This window comes from Sarcophilus harrisii, chromosome 4 (genome assembly GCF_902635505.1).
Source record: "Sarcophilus harrisii chromosome 4, mSarHar1.11, whole genome shotgun sequence".
Classification (NCBI taxonomy): Eukaryota; Metazoa; Chordata; class Mammalia; order Dasyuromorphia; family Dasyuridae; genus Sarcophilus; species Sarcophilus harrisii.
This window is the reverse complement of record NC_045429.1, coordinates 436878022-436892188: the sequence shown is the minus strand read 5'-3', so window position 1 is coordinate 436892188 and position 14167 is coordinate 436878022. Positions and strand designations below refer to the sequence as shown.

The window sequence follows — 14167 nt, the reverse complement described above, 5'->3', positions numbered from 1 at the left end:
GTTCTCTGATCCTAAGTTGTGGCTTCTCATAACCCCAGATCCCCAAGAGCGGCCTCGGTGCTTGCAGTACTCATATCGATGTCAAGGTGGCAGCAAAGCCTCATCCCTGACTCCTCAGAGATGGCTGAGACCCCCTCCCTCCCTCCCTCCCCCTGCATCCCCCACATGTGTGGCTGCCAGCCCAGAGAGCAGATACCTTCCTCACTCCCCGATCCCAGAATCTTAGTTCTGAGATCACCGAGTTCTGCTCTCTGAGGTTTCAGGGGAAAAACTCTCCAAGTGAGCTCCAAATCCACGAGCTTGAAGGTTTAGCTGAGACTTTTTTGGAACAAAAAATCTTCCTGATTTTAATATGATGGGGGGGCGGGTATTGAGGAGCAGGGAGGGATGGGCAGGGAGCCAGAAGCTTTGCTTATTTCCCAGATTCTCTTTGTGGAGGGAATAGTCTCTTTGGGTACTTCTTCCCTTAGAAATGATTAAGGGTCTCATTCAATGACTGGACTGAAAGGAGGGACTGTGGTCTGGTTTCTAAGTTTCTGGGACTTCAGTTTTTTGGGGGAAGGGGAAGAGAAACTCTTAAAACTTATTGTTGTTGTTATTCTTGTAATGGGGGGGGAACCCAAATAGGAAAAATATGCCTCTTTGTCTCTGAATGTCTCCCATTCTCCCAACCCAAAACTGGGGCTTTGATTCCTTCCTCTTATCCTAAGGTCAGGGGCCCTTTTCAGGACCTGCAAGAACTCCTTCAGTCCAGTCCAGAGAGGTGCCGTCTGGAAAGAGTGTTGGCCCCTGGAGTTCCAACTGAAAGGGACCCGTGAAGCTATTTAGCTTAGTATAACTCCCTCGTTTTACAAATGAGGGAAACTGAGGCAAAGAGAAGTTAGAGCTAAGTGTAAAAGTAGAATTCCGATGGAGCTCTTCTGCCTCTACCTAACCTCCCCAGAGTCTGAGAGTTTGGGTGCTAATCCTGGCCCTCCAGAGTCCTCAGTTTCCTTCTCTGTACAGTGAGGGGACTGGAGGACCTGGGAGATCCGCTCTGGTTCCTTATGATCGTCCTCGGGGGAGCCGTCGCGATGGGATCCAGAACGGTTCTGGGGTGTTCTCTGCCTGTCAGCTTCGGGGTTCCTGCTCCCTAGAGCTGCCCCGAGCGCCTCCTTGCAGCCACCCACCGCTAGGAGGAAATCACAGCGGCAGCCGTGGTGAAACATAAAGTTTATTCAGCTAAAAGTGACGCAAAAATTCTTCAAGAGCTCTTTGGCAGCCGATTATCTGGAAATCAGACCATGTGAGGGGCCTGGAGTACAAAAAGCTCCCCCTCTCCATGGGCAGCTCGCGCGCTCCAGGTCAGGCGGCGGAGTGACTTCGGGGCCGAGGCACTTGGAGAGCTCCCCGGGGAGAAGGCGCTCGGAGCGGCCGGCGCCCGCGCAGGTACTGGCTCCCTCCGCTCTCCCCCACTCCGCGGCCGCTCGGGAGCTGTCCCCTCCTCCCCGAGCCCCCTCTCTGGATCGCCTGGGAGAGAGGCAGTAAGTGGGACCCAAAGATCCCGGCGCTGTCCCTGGCCGCTTTTCTGGGCAGAGCCTTAAGTTTGCAGAGTGCTCCAGGGAAAGGAGAGGACGGGCGAGAAGATGGGAGGAGAAGAGAAGAAAGGAGAGGAGAGGGAAAGGAAAGAGAGGGAAAGGAAAGGAAAAAGGAAAGAAGAAAAAAGGAAAGAGGAAAGGAAAGGAAAGGAGAAAAGTAAGGAAAGGAAACAAATGGAAAGAAGAAAAGAAAAAATAAGAGGAGAGGAGAGAGGAGGGAGCAGGGTCAGGGGCTTGGCTGGGGATGCTTGCAGCTGCAGGTGTCTCTGTAATGGGTGAAATGGGGAAAGGGACACTGCAGAAACAACTCTTGGTGTGGTTGGGGCACTGGGAGAGATGTTTTCCGTCTCGTTTGGCTTTGGCTTTGACTTGGCACCTTAAGGGAAATTTAGGTTTTCTGTGGTCTCCTGTTGGCTCAGCGGGCGCTTCAGCCGGGACCATTCGCCACAAACAAAAGTCCGAGTGCTGAGAGAAGTGAGTGAATGCGGACCTGCTTCCGAGCGGGGTCAGCTCCCCGAGTCTGCACCCCCGGGCAGGGGCGGCCAGGGGCGGACAGGGAGGCAGCCTGCCCCCAGCTTCCTCGGGGCATTTGGACTTTCGGTCAAATTCAAATCCTTGTTCAATGCAGCTGAAACTGATGAACTTAATAGGGATTTTTTTCCCTGTAAAGCCAGAGAGAGTCTGTGTGTTGTGGGTAGAAAGTGCTAGACTCGCAGGCAGGGAAAAACTGGGTTTAGATCTTGTGCAGAGGCACGACTCACTTTACTTTTCTGAGCCTCAGTTTCCTTATCTGTCAAATAAGGCTCTCAATGCCTGGAGTAATTCACGGGATCGTTGGGAAGCTCAGATGAGGCACGTGAAAGCTCTTTGTCAAACTCTCAAATCCCGTGCGTGTTATTATGAGTTTGTTGGTCTCTTTAGGAGTTTACAAAACTCCCTGAAGCCAGAGGGCTCCAGGCCGCTGCTTCCTTTCCCCCTGAGCCTACGGCATATTAAAAAGAACATTTGCTGCTCTGGGAGGGACCCGGCCCTTTATTTTGAAAGCCGAAGCTCAGGAAAGCTGAACGACTTGCTCAGAGATGGCGCTTGTAAGTGTCAGAGGCAGGATTTGAATCCAGATCTTCCCACTCTCCCACAGCTAGGCTGTCTTTTTTTCCCCGGTAAATGTGTATGTGATCTGTTTTGACTGGATGAACCAGGCCAGTGGATTATTTATGAGTTTGCTTAGCTCCCTTTGTGGTGAGAGAAGGGCAGCTGGTCCATAGGCTGAATGGCTTTTGCTTTCCATCCCTTCAGGAAACGCCTAAGAAAGCTAACGTGGGGGTTCGTGGGGACCGTGAAAGGGCAGGGGCGCTGAGCCCGGGGAGCAGCGGCGTCTCCCTGGGCTCAGGAGGGACGGGGTTCTAGAAATGGGCACCCAGTGCCCTGTTAGCAGCTTTTGGACGGAGCTCGTCGGGTCCAAAGGGCCGTGGTCTTTCTCTCAGAGTCTCTGCCACAGGGAGTGACCAGCCTGCTTGTGACCGTGGGTGCAGAAAGCCCACAGCCTGTGAGATGCAAGCTACTTTATGTTTTTTCTCAGGGAACCAGGGTGAGAGATGGTTTTTGACATGGCTCCATCAATGAATGTCCCTGCCTCCTACTAACTGGGTATAAGCAGTCCAATTAGGAAACCTCAGGGATGTTGCCTGCCAACTGTGTCATCCAGATCTATTTTTCATTACTATTTGCTCCTGCAAGACCTGAATGTGCTGTGGGAGCAGGGAAGGAATGGCACTGTGGGCAGTTGTTGAGGGGCATGAGCAGGAGCAAGGATGAATATTCAGTCTCGCTGCCGCCCTGAGCAAGGGAGGGCAGGTAGGTTTCTCAGAAATCTTCAGTAAAGACCATTCATGGTCAGTGCCTGCTGAATTCCTTTCAGTAAATATATCAGAAGCTCCCACTATTGCTGGAGAGTGTGTCTCTGTGTGTCAGGCACTGATTAAGGTTAAAAAAAAAAAAAAAAAAAAGCAATCCTTGCCTTTGGGGAGATTGCAAAATATTTATAAATTGATGCAAAATGACTTCAAGAGGAAGAGTGGTACCTGGGAAGGTTTGCTGAAGGAGAAACGCTAAAGGAAAGAGGGGCTTCTGAAGGAAAGGAAAGAAGAAAAAAGGAGAGGAAAGGAAAGAAAAGAAAAAGAAAGGAAAGAAGAAAAAAGGAGAGGAAAGGAAAGAAAAGAAAAAGAAAGGAAAGAAGAAAAAAGGAGAGGAAAGGAAATAAAAAGAAAAAGAAAGGAAAGAAAAAAGGAAAGGAAAGAAGAAAAAAGGAGAGGAAAGAAAAGGAAATAAAAAGAAAAAGAAAGGAAAGAAAAAAGGAAAGGAAAGAAGAAAAAAGGAGAGGAAAGGAAAGAAAAGAAAAAGAAAGGAAAGAAAAAAAAGGAGAGGAAAGGAAAGGAAATAAAAAGAAAAAAGGAAAGAAGAAAAAAGGAGAGGAGAGGGCAATGCTGCATAGGATAGAACAGTTAGCTTGGAGTCAAAGTTCTAGCTTCAAATTCTGCTGAGACACTAGCTTCCTGAGCCTGGGGGAGAGGGTCACCTTATTTTTATAGGATGTAGTTGTAAAATCGAAGTGCTTTTTAACTCTGTGTATATGGACTGATGAAGATGATGAAATAGGGGTGAAAAGGGAGTAGACTCCAAACATGACACTAGGGACTACTTGTGCAAAGTTATGGAGGGAGGAGATGTTGTGTTGCACATCTGGCTGTTTCATCGTACTTCCTTTGGGGTTGGAGCACTGGAAATTCTTTCCTATGGCCACCTGGCCAAAATATCCTGAATGTACCAGGTCAGTCCAAGAGGTACCTAGGAAATGGTTTAGCTCTTGTTGTGTTGAGAAGCGAGACACAAGGAGAGGTTACATGTCTTTGCCTTTATCTAAAGATGTCTGGGCAACAAAAGTTCCTTGGGAAAGTCTGAAGACAGTATGTTCTGAGTAAATGGTTTACAGGGTGTGGGTCCTTGTTCTTCTTGACTTTCCATCCTCTCCCACCCTCTCTCTATTGGTACTTGGCAACCACAGAATCCCAGCTCCACAGATACCCACAGCAGGAATGACAGTACATCCATGTAGAGATGCTCTGAAGGGGTCCATGACCACCTCTGTAGTCCCTTCTTCAGATGTTGTGCTGTCTCCTTCAAGGGCAAGTCAGTCAATCTTTGTACTATTCGGTAGAACATTTTAAAAAATTGTTTATTATAACTTTTTATATACAAAATATATGCATGGGTAATTTTTCAACATTGACCTTTGCAAAAACTTGTTTCAACTTTTCTCTTCCTTCTCCCCACCTCCTCCCCTAGATGGCAGGTAGTCAATACATGTTAAATATGTTAAAGTATATATTAAATACAATATATGTATACATATTTATATTTACAAATATATATTTATATATATTACATATATATATACATATTTACACAGTTTCTTGTTGCACAAGAAAGATCAGATTTAGAAAGAAGGTAAAAATAACCTGGGAAGAAAAACAAACATGCAGCAAACAATAACAGAAAGAGTGGAAATGCTGTGTTGTGGGCCACATTCGTTTCCCAGTGTTCTTTCGCTGGGTGTAGCTGGTTCTGTTCATTTCTGTAGAACATTCTTAAGCCAAAATCACTCTACTCCAAATCTGGAGCCAGTGGTCCCAGCTTTCCTACGTAAAATAAGATTTACAAAGTGCCTCCTCCCAGTAGTTCTGAAGGATTGATAAAGCAGTATCCATTTTTTTTTAATAGGCTCAGGGAGATCAAAGATGTATCTGTGGCTACTTGGCTAGTAAATACATTAGTCAAGGTTTGAACCCAGGTCTCCCAACTCTACCCTAATATGCTCCTTCCACTGTACCTTGATGTCTAGAATATTTGAGTGTACATTATTTATGTAGCCTGGGTAGGCTGTTTCCCTCTTGGGATCTCAATTTCCTCTAGCTTTAAACTAGCTAGAGAGGGAAAGGTTGGATTTGATGAGCTCTAAATTCCCTTCCCCCATCGAAAACCTCCAATCTCACTCTCTGATGTTCTTTTCTCAAGACATACAATGATTTTATTTGGTAGAAATGGGCTGGACACAACAAACAGTTCAGGGCGTTTTATTTTCCTTACAGATCCTGCTAATTCACTTTAACCTAGTAACCATGGCAGATTTCAGGGTGTGGATGGAATGGGATCAGGTGCTGAGCACACCACCAGAGAACTGGATCTGGCTCACTTAGGAACACCTATTACGTGTGGGAATCAAGCAGACTGGCCTTCGTCCCTGGTGGGTGTAGAGGTACTTAGCACAACTTTGTGAATAAATACAAAGAACTGACCAGTCCATATCTTTTCTTCTTTATTTACAAAATCACACTCTCTCCTCAAATACTTTACTCATTTATAGATTTGACTCAACATCAGCCAGAGTGTTTTCAGGATCCTCAATGGAATTTGAAAGTCATAACAAAATTAATACATAAAAGGAGAAGGGTAAAACTATCAGGGGAAACTATAAAAAAAAAAAAAACTGGTGTTGTTCAGCATCAGCGGGCAAACTGTTGCACAAACTGGCTATTGTGTCTCAAAATGTACTTTAAAGAGGTTATTATAAAAATGGCTAATATTCGATCAAGATTCTTTTAAGTAAAGGAAAAAACTATAAATCAATGGAACTTAATGGAAAGTCCAGAAACAACCTCAATACACATGAGATTAGTGTCTGAGAAATCAAAGCCTGAATAATAGCAAGTATGGGAAAGCTTATTTAATAAAAATCGTTGGGAAAATTGAACATAGTGAAAAGTGATATACATTTCTCACATCATATGCCACATCATCTCTGATTAGAATCATTATCTAACTATTTTAAATTATCAAAAAATTAAGAGAAAAAGGAATAATCGATTAATCTCAATCGCAACAAGGAAGAACAAATTTATTGGCAAATAGGAAAAATGTTGGAGACAAAATTGAGGGAGCTGATTATATGAAGATAAAAGGATTTTGTATGACAAAGTACATCTCTACAGTGGATGGATTAGGAAAAATATTTGAAGTAAACAGATCTGATAAAAAATCTGATAGCATTTACGAGAAATTAATACTGATTTATAAAAGTAAAACATATTTATAGGAATATCCCCACATTGATGCATTCCTTCAAGTAGAGAAATTATCAAAGGATATGCTAAGGCAGTTTTTGAAGAAGAAATATAAATTGTTAATAACAATTAATTAGATGTTTGAACTAATAATTGGGAAAATGAAAATCAAAACTTGAAGAAACCACTTTCATTATCATCCAAATAGCAAAAATAGCTCAAAACAATAAGATTCAATATTAGAAACAGACTCCCTACTATATTATTGGTGGCTTCATAGATTGCTATAAACTTTTGGGGGAGAAATCTGGCTATATACAAGAAGGCAGCTTACAAGAAGGTTAATCATTCCACTCCTAGGACTTTATCCTACATGTGTTATTAAAAAAAAAGGGGGGGGGAACCCATTTCTTTGAAAATACCTTCTATATTTGTAAAAGAGAAAAAACTGTCCAATGTGTCTGTGGTAGGTGAATGTAATGGGACATTATAGCACCATAAATCATAAATATGAAGAATTTAAAGATATATGAAAAGACTTTCATGAAATGATACAAATCTAGCTCAGAGAATGAAAACAACAAAATTAAAAAAAAAAAACCAACAAGAGTAACCAAATTTTATAAGTACACAGATGGAAAGAGGATTAGAAAGAGATACAGAACAAATAAATCAGTTGCTATTATTTTGTTAAATTTTATGTTTTCTAAGCCATTGGGCTTAAATAATTTGGATTTTAAGAATTTGTTTAGAGATATTTTCCATGTTTTGATTATTTGTGAATTTTATGTGCTTGAAAGAGTCACTAAGTTTATAAGAAAAAAGTGAAATTAAAAATAATCTTACCTTATCTCCAGAGGGTACTCCCAAAACAATTATGTGAAACTTATTCAGTTTTTATTTTTCTAATATTTTTATTTTAAATGCATGTATTATTATTATTTACTTTTAAACTATTCACTTGCTATTAATTGCTTCTTGCTCCAGGAAGGTCTGCAGATTGTTTTTGTAAATCTCATCCTAGGAAATAGTGGAGACATGCATGACCTCTAGAATCTCACTAGAGCTAATGAAATGCCCTGGAAGGAGCCCTGAATCTGGGCTCAAGGAGATGGGTTCAAATCATGACTCTGCCTCTTTTACTCCCTCTGTGACCCAGGCAAGGATTTCACTTCCATTTCCTTGCTCACAAAACAAGGGAGTTGGACCATATGATCTCAACAGGTCCCTTAGACTTGGTATCTCTGATCATTTTGATTTGCCAGTTTTTTCTCCTTGGAATTTTAGTCCAAACTTCAGTGTTTGTTCCTCTGTGTGTGCAAAGAGAGACCGATGTCATGCAGTGGGGAGATTCTGTCTGAGAGAGGAACACTAGAGAATCTGGGGCTTTGGGTCCTCAAGTGTTCTACCACCAGCTAGCTCTGTGGCTTTAGGAAAGTCCTCTCCCCTCATTGGATCTCCTTGTTTTCCTCCTTTGTAAAATGGGGAGACGATGTGCTAGATGAATTTAAATCCAGCCTCAGACACTTACCAGCTGTGTGATCCTGGGCAAGTCACAAAACCATTGTCTGCCTCGTTTTTCTCATCTGCACATTGGGGATAATGATAGCATCTATATTGTTGGGAGGATAAAATGAGATATCTGTAAAATACTTTTCAAACTCTAAAGTGCTCTATAAATTCTAGTTATGATGATTATTTTGAACTGAGAGCCAAAAGCCATTGAATTTGACCTGCTTCTTTTACAGATGAGAAAACAGGTCAAAACATTTGCCTGGGGTCACACACCTAATAAAATAACTGAGGCGGGATTTGAACTCAGATCTTTTTGACTCCAAGTCTCAGTCACTACACTTAGCTGCCTCCCTTGGCTCTTTGAGTTCTGACATTCTACAATCCTTATAGATCCATAAGATTTGGGGCTCAGGGAGTGCTTAGCCATGATTTTTCCAATCCTTTATTTTGTATGAAGACTCATCCTAGTTTGTAGATGTAACGGCAGAAGAGCTAGCAGCTGAGTGGGGGAAGAAAAGGCCTCTGAGTTCTGGGTCCCGATACGCTGCTGTCCTGCATTGATATGTATTTATTGAATGTCAATGATATCCTTTCAAAATTTCCCTGCTGTTTTTCAGCAGTCTGATGGGGCGACAACTTAGACAGGGATAAGACCGGTGGGAAGGTGCCTATGGGAGGCTGTTCCCTAACTGTAGCACAGGACAGAATTGTGACAGTGAAGGCGGTGAGTATCACTGCAAATAACCAGAGGGATATCATTAAACCATAATCTGAAAGACAAGACTGGATGGGCCTCTGGGCTAAATATTCATGGAGGACACGGATAACTGTAGGAGAGCTCCCAGAGCAGAAAAGGGGACAGAAATGTTAATGTCAGGGAGATGTGGGGAAGAAGCCATCCTGGACCTGGGGGGAATCTGAGGTCTCCAGATCACTGACAGGGGGTGGGAGGAACAGAAAAGGCTTGTTGTCACACTCAAAAACAGTCTGAGCCTCGTGATCTAGGGAGAGAAGGGGAGCAGAAAAAGGAAAAGTATTGAAGAGAAGAAAGGAGGAGAAAGAGAAAAAGAAGAGAGAAGGAAGAAAGAGAAAGAGGAGAGACAAGAAAAAAGGAAAAGATGGAAGAGAGTATGAGAGAGAGAAGAGAAAAGAGGAGAGATAGAAAGAAAAGAATGAAAAAGGAAGAGAGGAGAGGAAATTAAGAGAGAAAAGAGGGAAAGTAGATAGATGAGGGAAGAGAAAGAAGAGAGAGAACAGGGAAAGGGAAAGGAGAGAGAACAAAGAAAGAAGGGAGAGGAAAGGGAAATTGAAATGAGAAGGATAGAAAAAGGAAAGAGAGAAAGAGAAGAGAAGAGCAAGGGGGAAAGAAAAGGGAGAAGAGAGGAGAGGATGAGAAACAGATACTCAGACCAAAGCCAGACTTCAAAGTCTCTAGGTTAAGAACTCTGGCTGAGGGAAGGAGTCTGGATGCTAATAGATAGAAAGGGCCAGAGTTTCTATGGCACATAGGGGGAGAGCAGGGGCTGGGGGGCACAGGAAGGGGAGCGGGCCAGTTTAGTGTTTGTGCTTTAGACCCTCAAGGTTTGCAAAGAAGCAAAGAATCTGAGAATTGGGAAAGCCCTGGAGGGTTGTCCAGTACAACTGTGTTGTAAAGTTTCCAAATAAGAACATGTTGTTTTTTACTCCTGACGTGGATAAATGGTTTATGTCATATTTCTACAGCTAACGATCAAATTCTTAAAAAAAAAAATCCGACAACACAAAAAAAGCCCAAACAAACCCAAAATGTTCGTCTCAGTTCTAGGCAACCGTTTCTTTCTGTGTCTGACGCTGTCTTCCTGGGGACACATAATGGCAGGGCTCCTCTAGAGTGGAACACTCTCTTTTGTGAGTTTCCCAGACCCCCTGGCAGCAGCCCAGGGATCCCCTCTCAGACTGGTTTGTAAATGCAAGAGATTATGATTACAAAGGAGACTGGTTGTATTGAAATGAAGTTATTGGAGTTGTCAGTAGAAATAAGTTCAATGACTCTCAGTTTTTAGAACTGTATACACACACACACACACACACACACACACACACAAGGGGGAAGGAGAGAGGGAGAGAGGAAGGGAGGGAAAGAGGGAGGGAGTGAGGGAGAGAGAGGGAGAGAGACTCAGAGACACAGACAGAGACAGAGACAGAGAAATACAGAAAGACATAAAGAGACAGAGAGAAGAGAGAAAAACAGAGATAGATAGACACACAGAGAGATACAGACAGAGAAAGAAAGACAGACAGAAACACAGAGAGCGATACAAACACACACAAAGAGAGAAATAGAGACAGAGACGCACAGAGAGAGGCAGAGACAGGAAAAAAAAACCCATAAAGACAGAGAGAGACAGAGAGAGACAGAGAGAGAGGAGAGATAACTCAAAGATAAGTTATCTTTCTTCAATTCAGGGTGGAAGCTAGGAGGAAATCTCTCCCTCTTCTCCTTTTCCCCTTCTCCTTTTCTTCTTCCTCCTCTTCCCCCCTTTCTCTCTTTTTTTTCCTGCTCTTTTCTCTCACTTTCCTCTACCCTCTTCTTCATTCCATGGTGAGCCAAGAATGACCCTAATTATGACTGATAAAATTAAGGAGGCTGCTGGGATCCACCTACATCCAGGAGGAGAAAAACCATAAAGGGCTAAAATGAAAAGTGACAGAAGCAAGGACCAGCTGGTGAACCTCCAAGCCCTCAAACACTCCCACGAGTCCCCTTCTGAATTCCCACCAAGGTTTTTGTCTAGCTCTCCTCCTCTAATTAGATCGGCATTTCCTCAAGTACCAGCATTCAGGACAAACAATTCCTTATTCAGTCCCATTATTTCCTCCATGTCTAATTACCAGTATTGTAACCACCATTTTCTCCTCTTTTGCGACAGATCCACAGTATTTCATTAATGTAACAGGTTCAATAAGCTTTTGTGGGCTGGTCTGGGAACCTAACCATGTATAATATTGTTTCTATGGGAAAGTGCATTCTGGGCTTTCAGAAACTACTTAAAACTGGCCTTTTGAAACACTAGACAGACATTTGGAAGTTAGGAAGCACCTGTGCTTTACAGAACCACAGCATTTTTGAGTGAAAGGGAATCATGGAATCAGAGTTAGAGCTGCAAAGGAGCTCACAGGACCATGGTCCAACCCCTTCATTTTACAGATGAAGAAACTGAGGTGCAGAGAGGGTTGTGATTTATTCCAAGTCACAAGGGAGCATCGAGGGGCATTTGAACCCATATAGTCTGATGCTAGAGACAGTGTACCATGATCCTTTAGACCTGCTGGGTTAAGGCAGAAAAGACATTCGCCAAGCAAAACCCTCAACAAGCCATTTATAATTTGCTTAAAGACCTTGAAAGAATGAAACCCATGAAACCTATTATATCCTGAGGCCGCCCATTCTACTTTTTTGGTGACTCTCATCATTAGAAAGTTTTCCTGGTTACTTTTTAAAGCCTAAGTCCATCTCTCCGCTTACCCTTTGATTCTAGTTTGGGGCCAGTCCCTCTTTCACATGAGAGCTTTTAAAATACAGGTTTGTTTCCAGGCAAGTGTAAAAGGCCATTTGGAAAGCTGTGTCAATCTTTTCCAATTCATAATGATGATTGAAATAATAATTCTGACAGATCCCTGAGGTTCTGCTATGACCCACTTGATGTGTGAGTGTACATGTGTCTGTATTGTGTATGAGGGAGAGAAGGAGGGAGGGAGGGAAGGAGAAAGAGAAAGAGAGAGAGACAGAGACAGAGACGGAGACAGAGAGAAAGAAACAGAGACAGAGAGAAAAGGGAGAGAGAGAGAGAGAGAGAGAGAGAGAGAGAGAGAGAGAGAGAGAGAGAGAGAGAGAGAAAAGAGAGACAGAGAGAGAGAGGGAGGGAGAAAAAATGGGAGGGAGAGAGGGAAGGAAAGGAGGGAGAGAGAAGGAGGGAGGGAGGGAGGGAGGGAAGGATAGAGAGAAAGAGGGAGGGAGGGAGGGGGAGAGAAAGACAGAGACAGAGAGAAAGAGAAAGAAACAGAGACAGAGAGAAAAGGAGAGAGAGACAAAGATAGGAGAGACAGAGAGAGAGAGAGAGGAGAGAGAGAGAGAGAGAGAAGAGAAGAGAAGAGAAGAGAAGAGAAGAGAAGAGAAGAGAAGAGAAGAGAAGAGAAGAGAAGAGAAGAGAAGAGAAGAGAAGAGAAGAGAGAGAAGGAGAAGGAGAAAAGGATAGAGAGAAAGAGGCAGGGAGGGAGAGAGAGCGAGCAATGGTGATGGACTAGGCAACAGATGTTAAGTTTACCTCTTGTCATTTTCTGACCAAACAATGTCCACCCTAGCTCTCTAACCTGCCCCCCCCCCAACTGGACAGGATACGTACGGGTTTGCGGAAGGCATAATGTTCAGAAATTATTGATCATTTGCACGTGGCCCAGGCAGTTTGCATTTCCAATCCTTATTTCCCCAGTACCGATCATATGCACGACTCCTCGGGAGTTACAAATCAGTGTAAAACACAAGTTCCTACTTGCTCCTTCCCCCAGGAACATACGAGGAGAACGATCTTTGGACTGGGAATAACTGGGAATAACAAAAATAGTTATCAGAGAACTCACACCCAAGATAAGTGAGACGCCGGAGCCATTCACACAGTGTGAACTGCATGCTGGGGTGCAGGTGGTGAGTTCTGAATCTCAGGAGAACAGGAGCAGGGCTGCAGGACCAGAGACTGACTCTCTCCAGCCCTCTCCCTTTTCAGAAGGGAGGAGGATGTGGATTCTCCAATGGGTCTCTATAGGTTGCTGAATCTTTATTCCCCAGCAGGACCGAGTAGTGAGCATGTAGAAAGGGAAGCAAGATAGGGGAACCCCAAAAACAAAAGGTTATGGCTTCACCGATTTAGAGATGGAAAGCATCTTCTAGGTCATCTAATTCAATCTCCTTGTTTTCCACTTCAGAAAACTGAGCCTAAAAATGTTTGAGATGAGAAAGGGGAAGGAAATAAGCATCTATGTAGCACTCTACTAAGTGCTTTTTTTTTCCTTACAAAATATTTTCTTATTTGATCCTTACAATAATGCTGTGAGGTGAGTGCTATTATTCTCTACATTTTACAGTTGAGGAAACTGAGGGAAACAGTTTAAGTGACTTGTCCATAGTCACATAGGTGACTATGTAGTGGAACCAAGTTTGAATTTCACTCCTACCTCTAAAATTCCTGTACTCTTAGTGTGACTGGATTCTAGGTGCAAATCTCACTTCCTACACTTGCCACCTGTGGGATCCTGGGTAAATCATTTAGACTCTGGATGCCAGCTTCCTCATCTGTGAAATGAAATGCTCGGAGGAGATGGCTCCTTCTGCCTCAAAAACCATTATCTGAGATTTGAATCCTGTTTGAACACTAGCTGTGTGCATTTGGACTGTCACTTAGCCCGTTTGTTTGTTTGTTTTCTTGTTTTCTCACTGATACAATGTTAACACTATGATAAGGCAATGACAAGTTAATGTAAACTTAGGCTGGAGTAAAGAAGAAGGGTTGATGTGAGAGTTCTGGCATCCTCTGCCTTGGTCAGAATGTCTAAAAAAATATGGTCAGTTCTGAGTTCTACTTTTTAGAAAAGGCATTAATAAGCTAGATGTCTAGAGAGAATGACTAGGATAGTGAACAGATCAAAAAGCATATCACAGGAGACTTGGGAAAGAGGAAAACAGAAATGATGATGGCTGTCAAACATTTGAAAATTTATCACAAATGGAAGAGGATTTTTTTTTTGACACCAAAGGAGAAGAACAATTACAAGGTGTAATATAAAGAATGGTGAACTTGACATCATGGGGCCTGAGTTTAAATCCTGTCTCTGATACCTCTGTGTCAGTCACTCTTGGGTCTTTTTCCTCATCCATAAGAAAATGGGGGGAGGTATATCCAGCTCTAGATCTATTCTTCTATTTAA

The 14167-nt window shown here is 43.1% G+C and overlaps 1 protein-coding gene across 1 annotated transcript in view; it reads left to right on the top strand.

Moving 5' to 3' along the window:
- The first annotated feature begins 334 nt into the window (after window positions 1-334).
- SLC6A4 (solute carrier family 6 member 4) overlaps window positions 335-14167 on the top strand; it is a 57182-nt gene continuing 43349 nt past the window's right edge. The window contains exon 1 of the mRNA XM_023503700.2: window positions 335-1428. The gene's annotated coding sequence lies outside the window, so the exon portion shown is untranslated. The remainder of the gene's footprint in view (window positions 1429-14167) is intronic.